At 45.0% G+C, this 22,751-nt stretch overlaps 1 long non-coding RNA gene and 1 pseudogene across 1 annotated transcript; both read right to left on the reverse strand.

Annotated features, from left to right (window-relative positions):
* Positions 1 to 4,646: 4,646 nt before the first annotated feature.
* On the reverse strand, positions 4,647 to 22,543 carry LOC149467716 (uncharacterized). Its single transcript, XR_016311857.1, has 3 exons — positions 22,257 to 22,543; positions 17,907 to 17,959; positions 4,647 to 4,747 (listed from the first exon to the last, which is right to left on the reverse strand). It is a non-coding gene; the product is annotated as an uncharacterized LOC149467716 (long non-coding RNA).
* Positions 8,025 to 8,140, reverse strand: LOC149467717 (U2 spliceosomal RNA; annotated as a pseudogene).
* Positions 22,544 to 22,751: the final 208 nt, after the last annotated feature.

The following is a 22,751-nucleotide window of genomic DNA, read 5'->3' on the forward strand; positions in this document are numbered from 1 at the left end:
CTCTTTCAGTGTTACCTATAATGCTACCACCTCCCCCTCACTCCCCCTCTCTGTTGGGGTCCCTCAAGGCTCTGTCCTTGGGCCCCTTCTCTTCTCCATCTATATCTCCTCCCTTGGCCAACTCATACACTCTCACGGCTTCAACTACCACCTCTATGCTGACGACACACAGATCTATCTCTCAACCCCCCACCTCACCCCCTCGGTCTCTGCCCGAATCACACACCTACTGAGCGACATATCAGATTGGATGTCACTCCACTTCCTTAAACTGAATCTCTCCAAAACCGAGTTTCTTGTCTTCCCCCCAGCCCGAACCCCACCCCCCATTGACTTCTCCATCACATCCAACAACGCCAATATCAAACCCGCCCTGCAGGCCACAGTACTTGGTGTCATTCTGGACTCCAACCTATCCTTCCAGCCCCAAGTCCAATCTTTAACAAACTCGTGCAGACTCCACCTCCGCAACATCGCCAAAATACGCACGTTCCTAACCCCAGAAACCACTAAACAGCTCATCCACTCCCTCATCATATCACGACTCGACTACTGCAACTCCCTCCTCACTGGCCTGCCTTGCCGCTGGCTATCCCCGCTTCAGTCGATCCTGAATACGGCTGCCAGACTCATTCACCTTTCCAACCGCTCCGTTTCCGCCACCCCCCTCTGCCAATCCCTCCACTGGCTTCCGATTGCGCAACGGATCAAATTTAAAATCCTAACACTGACGTACAAAGCTGTCCACCATACTGCCCCGAACTACATCACCGACCTAATATCCAAGTACCGCCCAGCACGCACACTCCGCTCCTCACAAGACCTCCTTCTCTCTAGTTCCCTGGTCTCCTCCTCCCATGCCCGCCTCCAGGACTTCTCCAGGGTGTCACCCATCCTCTGGAACTCCCTTCCCCAACCCATCAGATTATCACCTCCTCTCCTTTAGGCGCACCCTGAAAACCCATCTCTTCAGGGAAGCCTACCCCCTGCTAACTTGACCGTCCTCCTCCACTCTTCCTACCACTCCATCCCCCACAGCTATCTCCTCCTGTACCACTATCCCGTCCCTTCTAGATTGTAAGCTCGAAAGAGCAGGGCCCTCGATCCCCTCATGTTTTGCATCGTATTGGTATTGTTCTGTCACAGGTTCTGTCCCCCTTTGTAATGTACAGCGCTGAGTGAACTATCGGCGCTTTATAAATACTGTATAATAATAATAATAATAATAAAATAATAATCTGTTCACTGTAATCACTGTCTTACTAGAAACAAATAGATAGACTTTTAGTTCCCACTTCTGTGTCTTCCTATTATAACAGGAAGTAGTTCTGCCCTCTTGTGATGATACAATAAAAATTCAATCACGAATATCTTCTATTGACAAAGATAGATTACTGTTATATTAGGTATTAGGCTTTGGATTTTAATTTTATGGGGCTGCCTATTTTCTACAACTCTTACAATGACAGGTTTACACCATGCCCAGAGCTGAATTGCACAAGAAAGCGCTCTGCATTCCTGTGCGGTGTGAATTCAAGGCCATGAATTGTGAATGGGCTAAAGTCGCACTGCACTGTGCCACACTGGGGTATATTTACTAAAGCTTGGGAGTGCAAAATCAGGCTCACTTCTGCATAGAAACCAATCAGCTTCTAACCTCAGATTGTTCAATTAAGGTTTGGCAATAAAACCTGGAAGCAGACTGGTTTTTATGCAGAAGTGAGCCTGATTTTGCACTCCCCAGCTTTAATAAATAAGCCCCACTGTAACCAGATCACATGGTACAAAAGTACCATGCAATCTGGTGCGCGCAAACGCACTTCATTTGCGACTAGCACTTGGGGTGTCATTAAATTTCTATTGACACCCGCCGCAGATTGCAAAAGATGTATGTTTTGCATCTAGGTTTAATTGCAAAGGAAAGCACAGCATGTTCCTGCGTGATTCAGATGTGGGCATGTGAGAATCGGCCTTAATAGCCTGTTTTTGGTGTATAATATGTATAAATTCTAGGTCAGCCGGACAGTAATGGTTATTACCTGTACAGAAAGGTCAGTGCGGTAACGCACGTTTGATGTTACAGTTAGAGATGAGGGCTTCTCAAAAAAGGCAAAAGCAAAATTCACAAATATGGTGACATACGGGATCCTTAAAAAGTAAGCAATAATAGATAATAAAATAAAGAAATACAACTTTACAGCAGAGATGTGTTATTCATTGGAGGGATTAGATAAAAGTCAAATGTCCCCAGACATCCCAGGATGTAGAAAACACCTCCAGAGGCTTTGCTTCTGGTATTTCAAATAAAATCCAAGGACAGGCAGAAGAGGCAGTTCTACCTTCAACCATGAACTGCACTACAGGGTTTTCATCTCCAGTTACTGGAAATATCCCACTTTTTATCAAATAAAATAAGAGTTAAAAGGCAAACGTTACCTGTGTCTTTTGACAGATATACCCAGTAAATATTTTACCATTGCAGTACCTCTAGCATCTCCCCTGCAACCTTCATACAGTCTATAGCCCCTTTAGAGTCTCCCTGCCTGCCACCCACAGATTATAGCCCCTCTAGTATCTCCCTCCGTGCCACCTACACCCCTATATACTCTCTAGCATCTCCCTCCATGCCCCATACACCCTCTATATTCTCTCTAGTATCTCCCTGCCAACCCACCACCTTCAGGGAAGTTTGCCTGTCATTCTAAAGCCAGGCCACTCTGCACCTCCTTCCCACCACCACCTACAGGAGGTCACACAGAGGATGGCTTTCTGATCCAGTTTGCCGTTGTGTTTTGCACTGCAGACCCTATGCAAATCCAGGTCTGCCATGATTGCCTCCATGTAACAGGATTTGAGAATGGTGACTCGCTCATGATAGCAAATAATGCATTGTGGGAAGGCAGGGGGTATAGCCATGTGTTTTTATACCTGGAAGTACTGGGATTTTCACTGGTGTGGATATGGGAGGTGGACAGGAACAAGGAAGGTAATTAACCACTTCCTGTACCGGCCCATGTATATAAATGGCCAGACGGGAGCAGTGCAGGGGTGGGTGGCCGATTATAAACGTCCTCCCCGCTCCCTGCTTGTGTGCACGCAGCAGCACGATCTTTGTACGGGACATCTGTGTGAGGTCCCGATCATGTGATCACTGATTGGCCACTTCTGACATAATTGCTTACTTTGACATCATTGCTTACTAAAATCTGTGAATGATCACAGAGGTCACATGGCACAAGGCTATTCACAACAGCCTTGTACCATGTGACAAGCTGTGACCAATCACAGCTCACACAGTATTTCTCAATGGTTGCAAGAATGCAGCCAGAGAAGAGTAGAAATGATTGTTTTTACAGCCTTTATGGGTGTAAAAGCAATCAGTGTAAAAAAAAAAAAAATTCAATTTTTCACCCCCCCTCACAAGTAGTACAGTGTCACCATAGTGACACTGTACTATTTGTACTATTTGTGGAGGGTGATGAAGTTTTTTTTTTTTTACTGCTTGGGTGACAGTATGTTGAAAAAAAACAAAAAAAACATACATAATAAATATAAAAAAAACATAAAAATGTAAAAAATGTTTTTTAAAAAGTTATAATAATTTTTATTTTTTTTTTACTAAAAAGAAAACTGAATACATTTTGGCCAAGATTAATGAAGAAAGATTATTTATTTTTTCAAAATTTTTGGACTTTTTCATTTATATAGCAAAAAAAATAAAAATCCCAGTGGTGAAAAAACACCACTAAAATAAAGTTTTATTCGTCTCAAAAAAACCTAAAAAATTCATATGGGTACAGTGTTGCATGACCGCGCAATTGTCATTCAAAGTGTGATAGCACTGAAAGCTGAAAATTGGCCTGGACAGGAAGGGGGTAAAAGTGTCCAGACTTGAAGTGGTTAAAAGGCATTTACCAGAATTTTTTTGTACTATTTAACTATTTTAAACTAGGAAAAAGTGTTATTCCTGCCAAAACCTTTTTTCCAAAGAAGGTGGGATGCAGTTAGGATCTCTGTCTGTGCCCACTGCAGGGGAGATTCCTCCACAATACATGTTCAAAGGAACAGGAAGTGAACAGAATCTCTCTAGGTTTGCATCAGCAAATAAAACCACTTTATTCATAGAAGGGGAAGTGTTAGAACCTCTGTGATTTTTTTTTCTCTTGCCCTTCATATAGTATAAACGTTAGCTGGGTAAACACCTTTTTTTTTTAAGCAACCAGCTGGTTTAATGGGAAAAAACAAACAAACAAAAGGAAAACCAAAAGCCAAAAACCAACTTCCCAAATCCCAGCATGCACACAAGTGAGGGATACACAAGTACTGAGATATGGGCAGTTCCTGCTGGACAGGAGGAATTTCAATACGCATACACCCTGCTTTACTCTCCTCATTTCCTATGTGGGTTAAGTGAAATTTCCTTGATAAATGGCAATAGAAACTCAACAGATGTCCTAACACTTCCACTTGCAAAAACAATAGAAAAAATGATTTTGTTGAAGATTCACCGAAAATCCGTCTCATTTATTACTGTGCCGGAACCCACAGCCCACAGAGGATGCCAGTGAATGATGGAGATGTGGACATGGAAGGATTGTGTACCATGTATTGCCTATAGCCAACACACAAGTATTTATACAGCAATAAATGAAAAATAAAAGCTTACTTACTACTGGCACAGATCAGAATAATCCCAGCAATAGAGCTGCAGAGAATACAGATCAACACGATGGTCTATGGAGCGATTCTGCGAACAGAAAGAACACAGCCAGGTCATAAAATAAAGACTAACAAAGCATTCCCATTCCACCAATACAAAAGCAGTTACTCATACACATTCTTATAACCACTCAATGCCGTCATCTTTCTCATCATCTTAAAATATTTAGGGATGGTTACCTGCAAAAGACACCTGGCAATTAGACCCCTGATGTCTCCCCTGCCCTTCACTGAAGCCAATGAAGCGCAGATCACGCAGTGCGAGTCAGAGGTTCAAAGGTGGAAAACTGGAACCCGGGAAACATAGTGGGAGGTGGTAGGGGAATTGGATGGTGCATTAACGGGGGCCCATGAAAGTGATCCATCAGCTGTACATCCACCAGATCGCTTCCACCTGACAGCTGAAAATCGACCTGTTAAAGATACATGCTACAGTACCTGGGAAACTGTGTAAAGCCCTCTGCTGCTGCAGACATATGCCATACATCAGTGGAAGCAATAGGATTCAATAAAGTCCTAAAAGGCTACGTTCACCTTTCTGACCAGATTTCATATTACAACTATATTTAACCACTTGTCCTCCTGAGGATTTACCCCCCTTAATGACCAGGCCTCTTTTGCTACTCGGAGCTGCACTAATTCAACTCATAATTGCACGGTCATGCAATGCTGCACCCAAACAAAATTTACGTCCTTTTTTTCGCACAAATAGAGCTTTCTTTCGGTGGTATTTGATCACCTGTGCGCTTTTTATTTTCCACGCTATAAGACAAAAAAAGACCAAAAATTTTGAAGAAAAACAATATTTTTTACTTTCAGCTATAAAAAATATATAGTAAACTCAAAGTTAGTTATAAATTTAGGCCAAAATGTATTCTGCTACATGTTTTTGGTAAAAAAAATCCCAATAAGTGTATATTGATTGCTTTGTGTGAAGGTTATAGCGTCTACAAACTATGGTATAGATACTGCAATTTACGCCATTTTGTTGCTATACAGAGCTGTGCTAGTTTAGCGGACAATTGCGCGGTCATGCAATACGGTACATAAATGAAATTTACATCCTTTTTTTCCCACAAATTGAGCTTTCTTTCGGTGGTATTTGATTGCTTGTGCATTTTTTATTTTTTGCGCTATAAAAGAAAAAGGCTGACAATTTTGAGAAAAAAAACAATATTTTGGACTTTTTGCTATAAAACATGTTCAGTAAAAAAAATGTAAAATCAAATTTAGTCATAAATTTCTGCCAAAATGTCTTTGCTTAAAAAAAATCCCAATATGTGTAAATTAATTGGTTTATGTGAAAGTTATAGCATCTACAAATGGCAGGAAAGATACTGGGATTTTTTTTTTTATTATACTAATAATGGCGGCAATCAGCGACTTATGGCGGTGATCAGCGATTTATGACAGTGATCAGCGACTTATGGCGGGACTGCGGCGGACATTTTGACACTGGGGGGAACTGACTTGGGGTCACTGACATCATCAGTGACACCAATACAGTGATCAGTGCAAAAAAAAAACACTGGGGAGGAAGGGGTTAACTTTTATTAGGTAAAGAAAGGGTTAACTGTGTGGGGGGAGAGTTTTACTAGGGGGAGGGGGTGTGTACTTCACAGGAACATGCTGATCCCCAGAGATAAAGTCTTCTCTCAGGTTCAGCGTGCTCTGAACTGACAGATAGCAAGGCTGCATTGTTTACATTGCAGCTCTGCTATCTCTCAGTGATTACTTGTAATCCCCGGCACCCGCCGGGAGCCGGTGACGGACACCGGTAACGATCGGTAGGGCGGGCACGCGCCTCGCATGCGCCTCCTACCTGTTTTGCACAGCGACGTTAAAAGACGGTGCTGTGCGCACAGGTGCCGCCCTGCCGCAGTAAAAACACTGCGACGGGTCGGCAAGCGGTTAAGGTGTACCATAACACATGGTCACATTCTCCAGCCCCCCCATCCTGAAACTGCACCCCACGTCACTGGAACCACAGGGTGCTTCTACCTGCACAAATAAAAACAAAGATACAAATATCCAGTGATTGTGTTTCCAAACGCAATTAACACACAATACTACGCACCTTACATTTCGGGGGGAGGGGCTCTAAGTTATTAAGGCAAAACATTTTTTTTTTATACATTTTGGATAGGGTAAGGGAGGGTTATAATCCCTTTCAGATTGTTTTGCCATCATTGTCCAATTGGGGAGATTTCCCTTCACTCCCTGTCCCATAGCCAAAACAGGAATGAAAAGAAATATCTCCAAAATTAAGGGATTCCCTGGTTGCCACCAGAACTGGCTTCCCCTTTAAAATATGCCCCTCTACTATGTTCTGGGGACAACTCTTTCCCTTTCAGTGATAACCATAAACATGAGGATAAATAGAAAGGGTAAACCCTCTTAATGTAGGCACAGATGTCAGTAAAAACCTGACAGGTGTTCTAATCCCTAACCACTTTTTTTTTTTTTTTTGTAAGGCCGCAAATGTGCAACTATAACGAAAAAAACCCGTAAGTGTTCACAAAAAAAGTGCAAGTGCAAAACACCACACGAAAAAGTGCACTTAGGGGTGTGCTTTTGTCCTACCCCTAAAGGGGCTGGACCGCTACCCTGATCCCCCGGGGCACGAAGCTCCTGACAGGGACAAGGTTCCCATTTGGTCCTCCTGGCCAAAAGGCCTGGTGGACCACCGTTCCTTGTGTCCAGCTGAAGCCAGACACCCAGTACTTGGTCAGGGGGCTCTCCCGAAGAGAAAACCACCTAGGGATCAGGGGAGGAAGGAACCAAAAGGCCACACATCCTCCCCCTAGACTTCAGGGCAGGCCCGAGGACCCACACCCTCCATCCTGTGGAAAACACACACAAAAGTAAGAAAAAGTGACAAAACGTGGGAGTGTAAATAAATTAAATAAATAAAGAAAAGAAAAAAGTGGCCATGCCAAATTGTGCACAGACCAGGCCCTGAGGCCTGTAGCAAAAATTGCCCTGGTCCTAGCCAAAAGGCCTGGTCCTAAGGGCGCTTGTGCAAAAAGAGTGAAAAACAGTGACCTTGTGCCATCTTCACACTGTGGGGTCCCACACCCAGGTGTTACTAGTGGCACCCCTGAGGGTGTCTACTCAGGGGGCACTGGTTTGCGGACTTTCTGCCTTCCCGACCCCTGGCCAGACAAGGTAGATCCGTCCAAATCAGGAGGTACTGGGTCCTTCCGGTCTTCTCGGGGGAATTACTCACGGGCCTCAGCTTCTACTCGTGGGCACCACGCTTTCTGTCCCCCCGGTACTAGCCTTCCAGACCCCCATCATACCAGTGAGGGTACTATAAAACAGCCATCCCCGCAAAAATAGAATGGCTGGGAGCACCCCCACTGGACACTGATAAGAACAGATACTACACTTGATCTTAGCCAAAAGGCCGAGAAGCGATCTAATCCCCAACCACTATAACGGGAAAAAAGGGGGTTTTAAATACTCTTCTAGTTATAATTTAAATAGCTTCTAAACAAATTGGGTTTTTTTCAGTTTTCCTGAAACCCCATGGAGAGTCCTCTGGGTGATTAAAAGAAATAGACCAAGACTGCATGAGTGATGGTCAGTTTTACAGTCATTCATTTTACGGTATTTTAAAAAGTATCATTTTAGTTCATTATTAAAGTCCATTTTAGTGTAAAGTGATGGTAGGTAATGCAAACACTTAAGCTTACCGTATTTTCCGGCGTATAAGACGACCCCCTACTTTTCCTGTTAAAATATAGGGTTTGAGCTATACTCGCCGTATAAGACTACCCCTCTTCCAACACACACCAAATAAAAATGAAAAAACATCAGATTTGATTTCAATATGGTATGCTATTCAGTATGGTATTCCAATGATGGGACACTATTCCTCCCACTGACACTAATGATGGGACACTATTCCTCCCACTGACACCAATGATGAGGCACTACTCCTCCCACTGACACCAATGATGGGGCACTATTTCATCCACTGACACCAATGATGGGGCACTATTCCTCCCACTGATACCAATGATGGGGCACTATTCCTCCCACTGATACCAATGATGGGACACTATTCCTCCCACTGACACCAATGATGGTGCCCCATCATTAGTGTCAGTGTGTGAGGAATAGTGCCCCATCATTAATCAGTGGGAGGAATAGTGCCCTATCATTAGTCAGTGGGAGGAATAGTGCCCCATCATTGGTGTCAGTGGGAAGAATCGTGCCCCATCATTGGTGTCAGTGGGAGGAATAGTGTCCCATCATTAGTGTCAGTGGGAGGAATAGTGTCCCATCATTGGTGTCAGTGGGAGGAATAGTGCTCCATCATTGGTGTCAGTGGGAGGAATAGCGGCCCATCATTGGTATCAGTGGGAGGAATAGCACCCCATCATTGGTGTCAGTGGGAGGAATAGCACCCCATCATTGGTGTCAGTGGGAGGAATAGCGCCCCATCGTTGGTGTCAGTGGGAGGAATAGCGCCCCATGATTGGTATCAGTGGCAGGAATTGCGCCCCATCATTGGTGTCAGTGGGAGGAATTGCGCCCCATCATTGGTGTCAGTGGGAGGAATTGCGCCCCATCATTGGTATCAGTGGGGAGAATAGTGCCTCATCATTGGTGTCAGTGGGGAGAATAGTGCCCCATCGTTGGTGTCAGTGGGGAGGAGGAATAGTGCCCCATCGTTGGTGTCAGTGGGGGGGAGAATAGTGCCCCATCGTTGGTGTCAGTGGGGGGGAGAATAGTGCCCCATCGTTGGTATCAGTGGGAGGAATAGTGCCCCATCGTTGGTATCAGTGGGAGGAATAGTGCCCCATCGTTGGTATCAGTGGGAGGAATAGTGCCCTATCGTTGGTGTCAGTGGGAGGAATAGTGCCCCATCATTGGTGTCAGTGGGGGAGGAATAGTGCCCCATCATTGGTGTCAGTGGGGGAGGAACAGTGCCCCATCATTGGTATCAGTGGGGAGAATATTGCCCCATCGTTGGTATCAGTGGGAGGAATAGTGCCCCATCATTGGTGTCAGTGGGGGAGGAATAGTGCCCCATCATTGGTATCAGTGGGGAGAATAGTGCCCCATCGTTGGTATCAGTGGGAGGAATAGTGCCCCATCATTGGTGTCAGTGGGGGAGGAATAGTGCCCCATCATTGGTATCAGTGGGGAGAATAGTGCCCCATCGTTGGTATCAGTGGGAGAAATAGTGCCCCATCATTGGTGTCAGTGGGGGAGGAATAGTGCCCCATCATTGGTATCAGTGGGGAGAATAGTGCTCCATCGTTGGTATCAGTGGGAGGAATAGTGCCCCATCATTGGTGTCAGTGGGGAGGAGGAATAGTGCCCCATCATTGGTATCAGTGGGGAGAACAGTGCCTCATCGTTGGTGTCAGTGGGGGAGGAACAGTGCCTCATCGTTGGTGTCAGTGGGGGAGAACAGTGCCTCATCGTTGGTGTCAGTGGGGGAGGAACAGTGCCTCATCGTTGGTGTCAGTGTGGAGGAGGAGTAGTGCCCCATCGTTAGTGTCAGTGGGGGAGAGGAGCGGCTGCTCCTTCTTCCAGTTCGGCCGCTCGATTTTCGCGGGGCCGCTCGGCTCCGCCTCCTCGCCGGTGATTGGTCGCCTGTGTGCCTTTCCAGTGCTGGCGCCCAATCACCGGTGAGGAGGCGGAGCCGAGCGGCCGCGTGACCATCGAGCGGCCGAACTGAAAGAAGGAGCAGCCGCGCTTCCTGGACCAGATCGTCGTGGGACCGGAGCCAGGTAAGGTACAGCAGCCCCTCTGCCCACCCCTGTACTTATTGTCCGTTGGAGGAGGAGGGGGGGCGGCGCCGCACCACCCCTCGAAAAAGTGCCGCCCTGACACCGGCTCGCACCGGCGTATAAGACGACCCCCGACTTTTCAGAAGATTTTCAGGGGTTGAAAAGTCGTCATATACGCCGGAAAATACGGTAAGTTAAATATTTAAATACACTTAACTTATATATTTAACCAAAATAAATTTCAAACAATGTTTCTACAGCTGGTGTTAATGAACACTTTCTAGGTTGTAGCAAAAGAACCATACACCAAGGGTTACGTATCTGAGTGTAAAAGCCCCAGAGGACCCAGGTAGATGGGGAATTACAGCTCACCCATCCATCTCCTTCTTTGTAAAAATACAGTGGAGCATAAGGAGCCTGAAGATCCCAATGACTACTTTTGGCAATGCCCTGTCTTGTGTATCAGCTTCTGTTTTCAAGCAAATGTGTGCACAATCCCTTTAAGGTTCAACAAGCCCTTCATGCACCTGCCGGGAGCTCATTATACTTGTTGCAGGTAGAGCTGGAGAAAGACAGAACCTGTGTCTGTCAGGTGAACTCTTGTGTATATGAGCCTTCTATTAGGAACATTGTGTATCCTATGAATAAACACTTTCAAACCTTTCTAGTTCAGCTGGCCATACACTATTGGATTTCCAATTATGTATCAATAAAATTGTTTGAGTTATCAGCAAGTGCTGAGTGCCTACAAAGTCCATGTGTGGACTTCTATCCATTTTTTTGGTATTAATGCTCTTGAATTAGGACATGGCACTGTTTATACATGTACAGGTCTCCACATGAACCACCCTTTGTGGTCTATTACTTATAGGGAATGCAGGGTCCTGGGTTTAGTAACACTTTATCTGGTCTCCCACAGTACACACAACATGGAAATGCAATTATTTTAGTAAATATAAAACTGCTAAATACCTTTCCTTATCAGCAGTATATAGCAGTCTTGTGACTTCAGCAGAGCTCTAGTTAAAGCACGTAGTTTTCTTTCTGCTCTAGGAGGATGTGAAAGTTCTGACCCTCTGTCTGGACAGGGCTGATTGGCCCTGTGCTGATCACATGCTTTGCTTTTACAGCGGTAGAGAAATCATTAAAAAAAAAGTCCCCCGGCAAGATAAAGGCATAATGTGCTAGTATGTACCACATACTGTACTAGCACATTATGACAGACTTACCTGTAAAAGGGATCCCTCCAGCGGTGCTCTGTCACTGCTGACAGGGCTTCCATCTTCAGCCGGCCATTTGAATGGCTGAGCCATGAGGATGTTACACCCGCACATGCACACGGGAGTCACCATCGCGGCACAGCACCCCGGACTGACAGCACATTCAGTGTGCCCTCAGTTCAGAGCTCATGCGCTGGTGATGTCATTAACTGCAGAAATTGTGAATATCTCCTTAACCACGTCAAGTCCGGACACTTTCACTTCCTTACTGTCCAGGCCAATGGTCAGCTTTCAGTGCTGTCACACTTTGAATGACAATTGCGCGGTCGAGCAACACTGTACCCATATGAATTTTTTAGCATTGTTTTGAGACAGATAAAACTTTATTTTGATAGTAATTATTCACCACTGGGATTTTCATAAATCTTGGCCAAAATTTATTCAGTTATCTTTTTAATAAAAAACAAAATAACCCAAATTAGTTGCAGCCATTGAGAAATACTGTGTGAGCTGTGATTGGTCACAGCTTGTCACATGGTACAAGGCTGTTGTGAATAGCCTTGTACCATGTGACCTCTGTGATCATTCACAGATTTCACACATAGTAAGCAATGATGTCAGAAGTGACATCTTGCTAACTACTATTCAAGTGACCACTGATTGGCCAATCAGTGATCACATGATCTGGACCTCACACAGAGGTCCTGTACAGCGATCGGTATTCCGCTGTGTCCAGAGTATAGCGGTGCCGCGCGCTCCCGGGGAGCGTGCACAGGCTAAAATGGCGGGCGGCGTTTATGAACGGCAACTCACCCCTACACTGCTCCCGTCCGGCCCATGTATATAAACGGCCGGACGGGAAGTGGTTAATAGCGCATGTTTAGGAGAAATTCATTGTGCCTACAGGCAGGGGAGGACTGACCATTTGGAAACTCGGGCACTGCCCGAGGGCCCGGGGTCAGCAGGGGGCCCCATGAGATGCCCCTGGTACCTTTTTCAGAGGCTTGAGTTTGGGCAAGGACACAGGGGCCCCATGATCCCCTATTGCCCGGGGGCCCCATGAGTTGTCAGTCCACCCCTGCCTACAGGTAAGATCTATTATAAGCATACCTGTAGGTACAATTGACCAAGCGGAGTTTACTACAACTTTATCATTTGATTTAGGAATGAATGTCATTTATCAAATGTAAACTACACATAAGTGGAAATTTGTTTGTTCAAGACAAATTATCCATCTTATTCCTTAAAAATTTGTTCATGGCTATAGTGGACAACAAACGTTGATTTCACCTCACTAAATTTTAGAAAATTGAGTAAAAGTCACTGCTCTTTTCACATTGTCCCTTATAATGTGATTTCTAGAAAACTCAAATAAAGAAAAAAAAAATAAGAGTTGTTCTTTTCTTTACGCTTTCATCAGGAATGATAAAGACAGCAATGTGATACTTACAGTCAATGTGAGTTTCCTTTGAGCACAACACTCCATAGATAAGACAGGTAACCACAAGCAGCAATACATTGCGCACTGAGCTGTGTGGGAGCATCTTGCTGCACTGACCACTGACACATGGACCTGTAGACAAGGCTACGTTGTCATATACAGTTGCAAAAAAAGTATGTGAACCCCTTGGGATTACGTGGAGTTTTGCATGAATTGGGCATAAAATGTGCTCTGAACGTCATCTAAGTCACAACAATAGAAGAACACAGTCTGCTGAACATAATACTACACAAACATTAGATGCTGCCATGGTTTAATTGCACATAACATGTAAACATTCACAGTGCAGGGAGGAAAAAGTATTTGAACCTTTGGACTTAATAACTGGTTGACCCTCCTTTGGCAGCAATAACCTCAACCAAACGTTTCCTGTAGTTGCAGATCAGACCTGCACAACGATCTGGAGTAATTTTGGACCACTCCTCTTCACAAAACTGTTTCAGTGTAGCAATATTCTTGGGATGTCTGGTGTGAATCGCTCTCTTAAGGTCATGCCACAGCATTTCAATCGGGTTGAGGTCAGGACTCTGACTGGGCCACTCCAGAAGGCGTATTCTGTGCTGTTGCAGTGATTGTTTTGTTGAATTACTTGTATGCTTTGGGTCATTGTCCTGTTGCATCACCCATCCTCTGCGGAGCTTCAGTTGGCGGACAGATGGTTGTACGTTTTCCTGCAAAATGTCTTGATAAACACTGGAATTCATTTTCCCATCAATGACAACAATCCGTCCAGGCCCTGAAGCAGCAAAGCAGCCCCAAACCATGATGCTCCCTCCGCCATGTTTTACAGTGGGGATGAGGTTTTGATGTTGGTGTGCTGTGCCTTTTTTTCTCCACACATAGTGTTGTGTGTTCTTCCCAAACAACTCAATCTTGGTTTCATCTGCCCACAGTATATTTTGCCAGTAGTGCTGTGGAACATCCAGGTGCTCTTTTGCAAATTTCAAACGTGCTGCAATATTCTTTTTGGACAGCAATGGCTTCCTCCGTGGTGTCCTCCCATGTACTCCATTCTTGTTTAATGTTTTCCTTATTGTAGATGTGTCAACAAAAATGTTAGCATGTGCCAGAGATTTCTGTAGGTCTTTAGCTGACACTCTGGGATTCTTCTTTACCTCATGCAGCATTCTGCGCTGTGCTCTTGCAGTCATTTTTACAGGACGACAACGCCTAGAGAGAGTAGCAACAGTGCTAAACTTTCTCCATTTGTAGACAGTCTGTCTTACCGTGGACACATGAACATCAAGGCTTTTGGAGATACTTTTGAAACCCTTTCCAGCTTCATGCAAGTCAACAATTCTTGATCGTAGGTCTTCTGAGAGCTCTTTTCTGCGAGGCATGGTTCACATCAGACAGTGCTTCTTGAAACCAGTAAACCCAAAACAGGTGTGTGTTTTTTAAGGACAGGACAGCTGTCAGCAACACATCCAATATCATCACACTGATTGGAGTCAAGGTTGGCTCACTCCTGGCTCCAATTAGCTCTGGGAGAAGTCATTAAGCTAGGGCTCATATACTTTTTCCTCCCTGCACTGTGAATGTTTACATGTTATGTGCAATTAAACCATGGCAACATCTAATGTTTGTGTAGTATTATGTTCAGCAGACTGTGTTCTTCTATTTTTGTGACTTAGATGACCTTCAGAGCACATTTTATGCCCAATTCATGCAAAACTCCACATAATCCCATCAGAGTGCCCCCTAACATGGACTGATCCCATCAGAGTGCCCCCTAACATGGACTGATCCCATCGGAATTTCCCCTTACATGGACTGATCCCATCAGAGTGTCCCCTTACATGGACTGATCCCATCAGAGTGTCCCCTTACATGGACTGATCCCATCAGAGTGTCCCCTTACATGGACTGATCCCATCGGAGTGTCCCCTTATATGGACTGTTCCCATCAGAGTGCCCCCTTACATGGACTGATCCCATCGGAATGTCCTCTCACATGAACTGATCCCATCAGAGTGTCCCCTTACATGAACTGATCCCATCAGAGTGCCCCCTTACATGAACTGATCCCATCAGAGTGCCCCCTTACATGAACTGATCCCATCAGAGTGTCCCCTTATATGGACTGATCCCATCAGAGTGTGCCCTTACATGAACTGATCCCATCAGAGTGTCCCCTTACATGAACTGATCCCATCAGAGTGCCCCCTTACATGAACTGATCCCATCAGAGTGTCCCCTTAAATGGACTGTTCCCATCAGAGTGCCCCCTTACATGGACTGATCCCATCGGAATGTTCTCTCACATGGACTGATCCCATCAGTGTCCCCTTACATGGACTGATCCCATCAGAGTGCCCCCTTACATGGACTGATCCCATCAGAGTGCCCCCTTACATGGACTGATCCCATCAGAGTGCCCCCTTACATGGACTGATCCCATCGGAGTGCCCCCTCGCATGGACTGATCCCATCGGAGTGCTCCCTTACATGGACTGTTTCGATTGGAGTGCTTTTTTACATGGACTCATCCCATCGGAGTGCCCCCTTACATGCATTGTTCCCATCAGTTTGTGCCTCTGCATGGACTGTTCTCTTCGGAGTGCCCCCTCACATGGACTGATCCCATCAGAGTGTCCCCTTACATGGACTGATCCCATCGGAGTGCCCCCTCACATGGACTGATCCCATCGGAGTGTCCTCTCACGTGGACTGATCCCATCGGAGTGTCCTCTCACATGGACTGATCCCATCGGAGTGGCCCCTTACATGGACTGATCCCATCGGAGTGGCCCCTTACATGGACTGATCGCATCGGAGTGCCCCTTCACATGGACTGATCCCATCGGAGTGCCCCCTCACATGGACTGATCCCATCGGAGTGCTCCCTTACATGGACTGTTTCGATTGGAGTGCCTTTTTACATGGACTCATCCCATCGGAGTGCCCCCTTACATGCATTGTTCCCATCGGTTTGCGCCTCTGCATGGACTGTTCTCATCGGAGTGCCCCTTTACATGGACTGATCCCATCAGAGTGTCCCCTCACATGGACTGATCCCATCGGAGTGCCCCCTCACATGGACTGATCCCATCGGAGTGTCCTCTCACATGGACCGATCCCATCGGAGTGTCCTCTCACATGGACTGATCCCATCGGAGTGTCCTCTCACATGGACTGATCCCATCGGAGTGTCCCCTTACATGGACTGATCCCATCGGAGTGTCCTCTCACATGGACTGATCCCATCGGAGTGTCCTCTCACATGGACTGATCCCATCGGAATGTACTCTCACATGGACTGATCCCATCGGAGTGTCCTCTCACATGGACTGATCCCATCAGAGTGTCCTCTCACATGGACTGATCCCATGGGAGTGCCCCCTCACATGCACTGATCCCATCGGAGTGTCCTCTCACATGCCCTGATCCCATCGGAGTGCCCCCTCACATGGACTGTTCCCATCGGAGTGCCCCCTCACATGGATTGATCCCATCGGAGTGTCCTCTCACATGGACTGATCCCATCGGAGTGCCCCCTCACATGGACTGATCCCATCGGAGTGTCCTCTCACATGGACTGATCCCATCGGAGAGTCCTCTCACATGGACTGATCCCATCGGAGTGCCCCCTCACATGGACTGATCCCATCGGAGTGTCCTCTCACATGGACTGATCCCATCGGAGTGCCCCCTCACATGGACTGATCCCATCGGAGTGCCCCCTCACATGGATTGATCCCATCGGAGTGCCCCCTTACTTGGACTGATCCCATCGGAGTGCCCCCTCTGTAACACTACACTGATGACCTGTAGAGGCTTTTGAAGTGTCGCCTATAGAAAATATAAGGTACTGGCGTTTGTCGCCATTTTACAGGTGCATGTAAATTTAATGTTTGACATGCTAGGTATCTATATACTCAGCGCACCCTCCTCTTTTATATTTTACAAAAAATTTGTAATTTGTTGCATTTGTTTTCCTTAAAATTCAGTTTAGTGAGTTTCTTCATGAAATTTTGCATTTCCTAGACCTTTGTGGTAATATTGTGCGACATAAAGAATTTGAACTACCCCTATTTCATTCTTTAGGGTGTCTGCTTTCAAAAAATGTATAATGTTTGGGGGTTTTGTGTAATCTTCAGGCCTAAAATGATTTTGTAAACTTGTTCAAAAAAATGCAAAAACGGTTCTGGCAGCGAAAGGGCTAAAATTGTTCAGAATATCTTGCAGTCTGCCCAAACACCAAACAAACATCTAAAAAATAGTAAGATTTTTTGTTTTAAACAAGGGTTTTAGATTTGCTTTGTCATTGGGAACCCATAGTAAACATATAGTGGGGGTTTCACAAATTTGACTGCAAATGTAGAACTAGACTTTAGACCTCATGCAAACTTGGTGATTAGCCCCAGTGTATGAGGCTTCTGTGTTTAGGTGTCGACAGGTTTCAGAGGTGCACTGTCCAACCTCGCTGCAAGCAGTCCGCGTTACGAGCATTCGTCTCTGGGCGCTCACTGCCCTTTCGGCCCTCAAAGCTAAAACATCTGCATACTGGGACTGTATGTACTGTATACAAGTCAGCAATTCAGTTCTAAAAACATTAAAGTATGGTGGCTATGGAGGACAAGATAGGCAACCAGTACTGGATCTGGGACTAAGCTGGGCCTCAGCAGGGTCATAGTTCTGTATGAGTCTCTTAGACTTTTTTCTTAATTACAAGCATGCAGGTAATAGACAGAAAATAGTGACAGAGGGTCTTACCTTGCAGAAGGCAAGCAGTGCCTCCCTAGGTGGCTCATTCTCTGGGTGACATGCTGCAGATAAGTAAATTACACATTTTAGACCAATTTTAAGTACATAGGAGACATAAACAGATGAGTAAAGCCTGTAGAAATGACTGAAGATGCCATAACCCATAAGGTCAGTCCACCCAAGGGTGATATTGTTGTTGTGGGTTGAGCCTTGTTGCATGAATCAGCCCCTGGCCTCGTATATTTATTTTATGGGTGTTCCTGCTCCTTCTGTTACATTTTCCATAGTATAAAATAGAAGAGTGGAGACCCCTCATAATGGGCACTGCAGGGTATAGACCCAGGACTTCACAGGTCTCATCTTTAGAGCCCTTAAAGTAGAAATAAAGGCAAAACTTTTTATTTTTAATTTCCAATAGGGTAAAGGAGGGTTTTAACACTTGTCAGTTTTATTTTGGTCATCTGTGTCCCATTGGGGAGATTTCCTTTCATTTCCTATCCCATGGCCAAAAAAGGAAGTGAAAGGAAACCCATCCAAAGTGAAGGAATCCCTGGCTGTCATCAAAACTAGTGTCCCCCTTGGAAGATTTCCCCTCTATTCCTGTTCTGGTCACAAAACTAAATTTGGAATTTTCTTTTACTTTCGGTGATAATACTAAACCGGTCAAATAGAGAGGGTGAATCTCCCTAAAGGGGACAGAGGGGCGGACTGACAACTCATGGGGCCCCCGGGCAATAGGGGATCATGGGGCCCCTGTGTCCTTGCCCAAACTCAAAAAAGCCTATGAAAAAGGTACCAGAGGCATCTCAGGGGGCCCCCTACTGACCCCGGGCCCTCGGGCAGTGCCCGAGTTTCCAAATGGTCAGTCCGCCCCTGGGGGACACAGACAGCAATAAAAACCTGAGAGGTGTTCTAAACCCTCTCCACCCAATTCAAAACTACAAAGTTTTGCCTGTAGGTATACTTTAAGAGATACACAGAACCGCCAGGTGATCTCTCTTTAGCATAAACCCAAACTTTACGGGTGGAAAGATCTTTCAATAACACATGTGAATAAATAGGATCGATAATAAATAAATAAAGATTTAGACTTCGTTCACACCGGCGTACTGCCGCTTTTAGCCACAGGTGTTCATGCATCCCCATGGGGGCAGTCCCATTCATGTCAATTGGGACACAGAGCTGCATGGACACAGCCACTGCTCTCAATCTGACAGCTGTGTGGGTGTACAGCCCCAAACGCACACTTCTGCATTTCGGACTGCACCCCCGCATCTGCATGGCACCCACCTGAACACCTGGGCATCCCCCTGTGGTCATACATGGCCCTCTCACAGGTATACACTGCAGCACACCCATGTGAACGAGGCATAGAAAGTAAAAAGATTTTTTGTTACAACATCCAAGTGAAAGATAGAACACCAACAGGTCAGAAAAAGAATTGACAAAGTCAAAAACAGAATCACCGAGTTGGAAAAAGGATCACCCGCTTGTGTCAGTGTTTTGTTGAATCAATTTTTGCTTTAATCACTCGCCTTCCAGAAGATTTACCCCCCTTCCTAAGCAGGCCATTTTTTACGATACAGCGCTGCGTTATTTTAACTGGCAATTGTGCAGTCATGCAACGCTGAACATAAATGAAATTTATGTCATTTTTTTCCCCACAAATAGGTATTTGATCACCTCTGCGATTTTTATTTTTTGTGCTATAAAGAAAACAAAATACTGACAATTTTGAAAAAGCAAAACAACAATATTTTTGACTTTTTGCTATAAAACATATTATTACAAAAATATAAATACATTTCATCATAAATTTAGGCCAAAATGTATTCTGCTACATGTCTTGCTAAAAAAAAATCCCAATAAGTGTATATTAATTGGTTTACGTGAAAGTTATAGCATCTACAAAATGGCGGCACATACGTATAATGAATTTTTTTTATATGTTGGTAAGGGCGGTGATCAGCGACTTATAGCGGAACTGTGGGACTGCAGTGGGCAATCTAACACTGGGGGAGACTAACTGCCACTGACCAGTGACACTAATACAGTGATTAGGGCTAATCAAAAGCACTGACACTGTACTAATGACACTGGGCAGGAAGGGGTTAACATCTGGGGCGATCAAAGGGTTAACTGTGGGATGGGAGTGATTTTTTTGTGTACTATGTTGTGTTTTACTAAGCAAACCTGCTGCTTTCTAGATCTCTGCTGTGCAGCATGTCAATGCTGACAGGAGAGAGATCTGTGTTGTTTACACATAGGTCTCTCCCCTCTCAGCTTTGCAGATGATCACCTAGTCCTGGCCAAAAATCACCAGCCAGGACCTGGTGATTGACATCCTCAGGAGCCAATAGCAGAACGGGTAGGGCACCGCACACGAAAGCCCCCTACCTGGAACTACAAAATCACATATATTTACGTGATTTTGCAAAGCTGCCCTGTAGCAGTATATCTGCTATGGGGCGGCAGGCAAGCGGATAATTAAAGCCATTAGTCTGTTGGGATAGGTCTCCACTAACTTTGCACATCTAGACTTGCCAATATTTGCCCGCTCTTCTTTGCAGAACTGCTCAAGTTCACTTTAATTTGACGGTGACTGTTTGTGGACTGCAGTCTTAAATCATTCCACAGAGTTTCAAAGGGGTTTTAGTCTGGGCTCTGACTAGGCCATGCAAGGACGTTCACCTTTTTCTCCTCCAACCACTGTGTGCCCATTTTTGCTGTGTGCTTTGGGTCATTATCATGTTGGAAGGTAAACCTTCTCACTGACAACTTTCTGGCAGAAGGCAGCACATTTTCCTCAAGAATTTGATGGTTTTTCACCCCATCCATCTTTCCTTCTATCCTGACAAGTGCTCCAATCCCTGCTGCACAGAAGTCCCCCATAACAGGATATTACCACCTCCATGCTTTACTGTAGGAACGGTGGTATTTGTATGGTGAGATGTATTGGATTTCCGTCAGACACATTTTATCCTTCTAGTCAAGTAAAAACTGAGGCAAAGGCTCTGCGGTGCCAGGTAGGGCTACACAGTGAAGATCCCGAAGTAGGGCTGAAGGAGGTTCCCTTCACGTAACCTTTTGCCAACCATGTAGCCCATATATGCAATAGCAAGAAAAAGTGGGCCTCAGCACCCCGCGTCGGCACATATGCACCCACAACAGCAATTAGCAAGCTCACTGCACATTACCTGAGCCGTCAAAGACAGCTCTCAGTCACAGCTTTTGACAAGGAGCCAGTGGGATGGGTTCCCAATCATGTATCCACTGTGACAACCAACTTTAGTGGGCTCATGATAGTGAAGCTGTGCCACCTCCCAGCCATTAACCAAAAAGTGCCATTAACCACCTCCCATCTGGCTGTTGTATATAAACGGCCGGACAGTGGCAGTGCAGGGTCGGGTGGCCGTTTTTAAACAGCCTCCCCGCACCCTGCTTGTGCGCGCTCCCTGGCAGCACGCAGGACAACAATCCGGTGCCCGCTGTGTCCTCCGGACACAGTGAAACACCGATCGTCGGACGGGACCTCTGTGTGAGGTCCCGATCATGTGATCACTGATTGGCCAGTCAGTGATCACATGCAGAATAGTAAGCAAGATGTCACTTTTGACATCATTGCTTACTACGTGTGAAATCTGTGAATGATCACAGAGGTCACATGGTACAAGGCTATTCACAACAGCCTTGTACCCTGTGACAAGCTGTGACCAATCACAGCTCACACAGTAGTTCTTAATGGCTGCAAGAATGCAGCTAGTGAGAAGGAGAAATGATTGCTTTTACAGTCTTTACGGGTGTAAAGGCAATCAGTGTAAAAAAAAAAATTTTCATCACCCCCCACAAGTAGTACAGTGTCACCATGGTGACACTGTACTGCTAGGGTGACAGTATGTAAAAAAAAAAAAAGTAAAAAAAGTTTAAATTTATAATTTTTAGCTTTAAACTAATTTGGGTTATTTTTTTTTTACTAAAAAGATAACAGAATACATTTTGGCCAAGATTTATACTGAAATACTATTTATTTCCAAAATTTTATAAGAAAAACACTGTTTTTCTAAATTTTTGGACTTTTTCATTTACATAGCAAAAAAAATAAAAATCCCAGTGGTGAATAAATACCACCAAAATAAAGCTTTATCTGTCTCAAAAAAATGCTAAAAAATTCATATGAGTACAGTGTTGCATGACTGCGCAATTGTCATTCAAAGTGTGATAGCACTGAAAGCTGAAAATTGGCCTGGACAGGACGGGGGTAAAAGTGTCCAGACTGGAAGTGGGAAAGGGAGTTCAAGTTCTCCTTTAGGCATGCATGATGACGTGGATCATATTTAAACATCATAAATCACAACTTACCTTGTGCTCACACTTCTAGTCAACAGGACGTTTCAACCATTCACTTTCATCCCCCATGTTGATTTCCCTTTCTCTGTTTAAGTGCTAAAATGGTGAGCTAGAAAAACAAGATAAATAGCAGGTGAATGTGTTATAACAGATGTGGATCTCCAAGATAAAATGAATGATCAAAAAAGTGAAAAAAAAACAAGGAGAAAATCATTAGAGGCACAAATAGCAGATCTTCACCCAACCCAGCTTTACATCTATATCAATGTCCCAACCACTCCAGACTCTGGCTGAAAGTTTTCAGAGAAGGAAATCCATTCATGCATTCAATTCCAAAGTAACCGACTGCCTTTATTCTGAATGTCCTGTTTTAGGATAGGGAGGGGTAACATTCACAAGTCTTACACCAATAGAACATATCCAAAACATCCAACTACCATTAAAAACATTGTTGCAAATTTTATTCCGGGGATAATACAATTTTTTAAAATATATTTTTATAAACAC

This window comes from Staurois parvus, unplaced genomic scaffold (genome assembly GCF_062004578.1).
Source record: "Staurois parvus isolate SC_StPar_1 unplaced genomic scaffold, SC_StPar_1.0 ptg000102l, whole genome shotgun sequence".
NCBI classification, from domain to species: Eukaryota; Metazoa; Chordata; class Amphibia; order Anura; family Ranidae; genus Staurois; species Staurois parvus.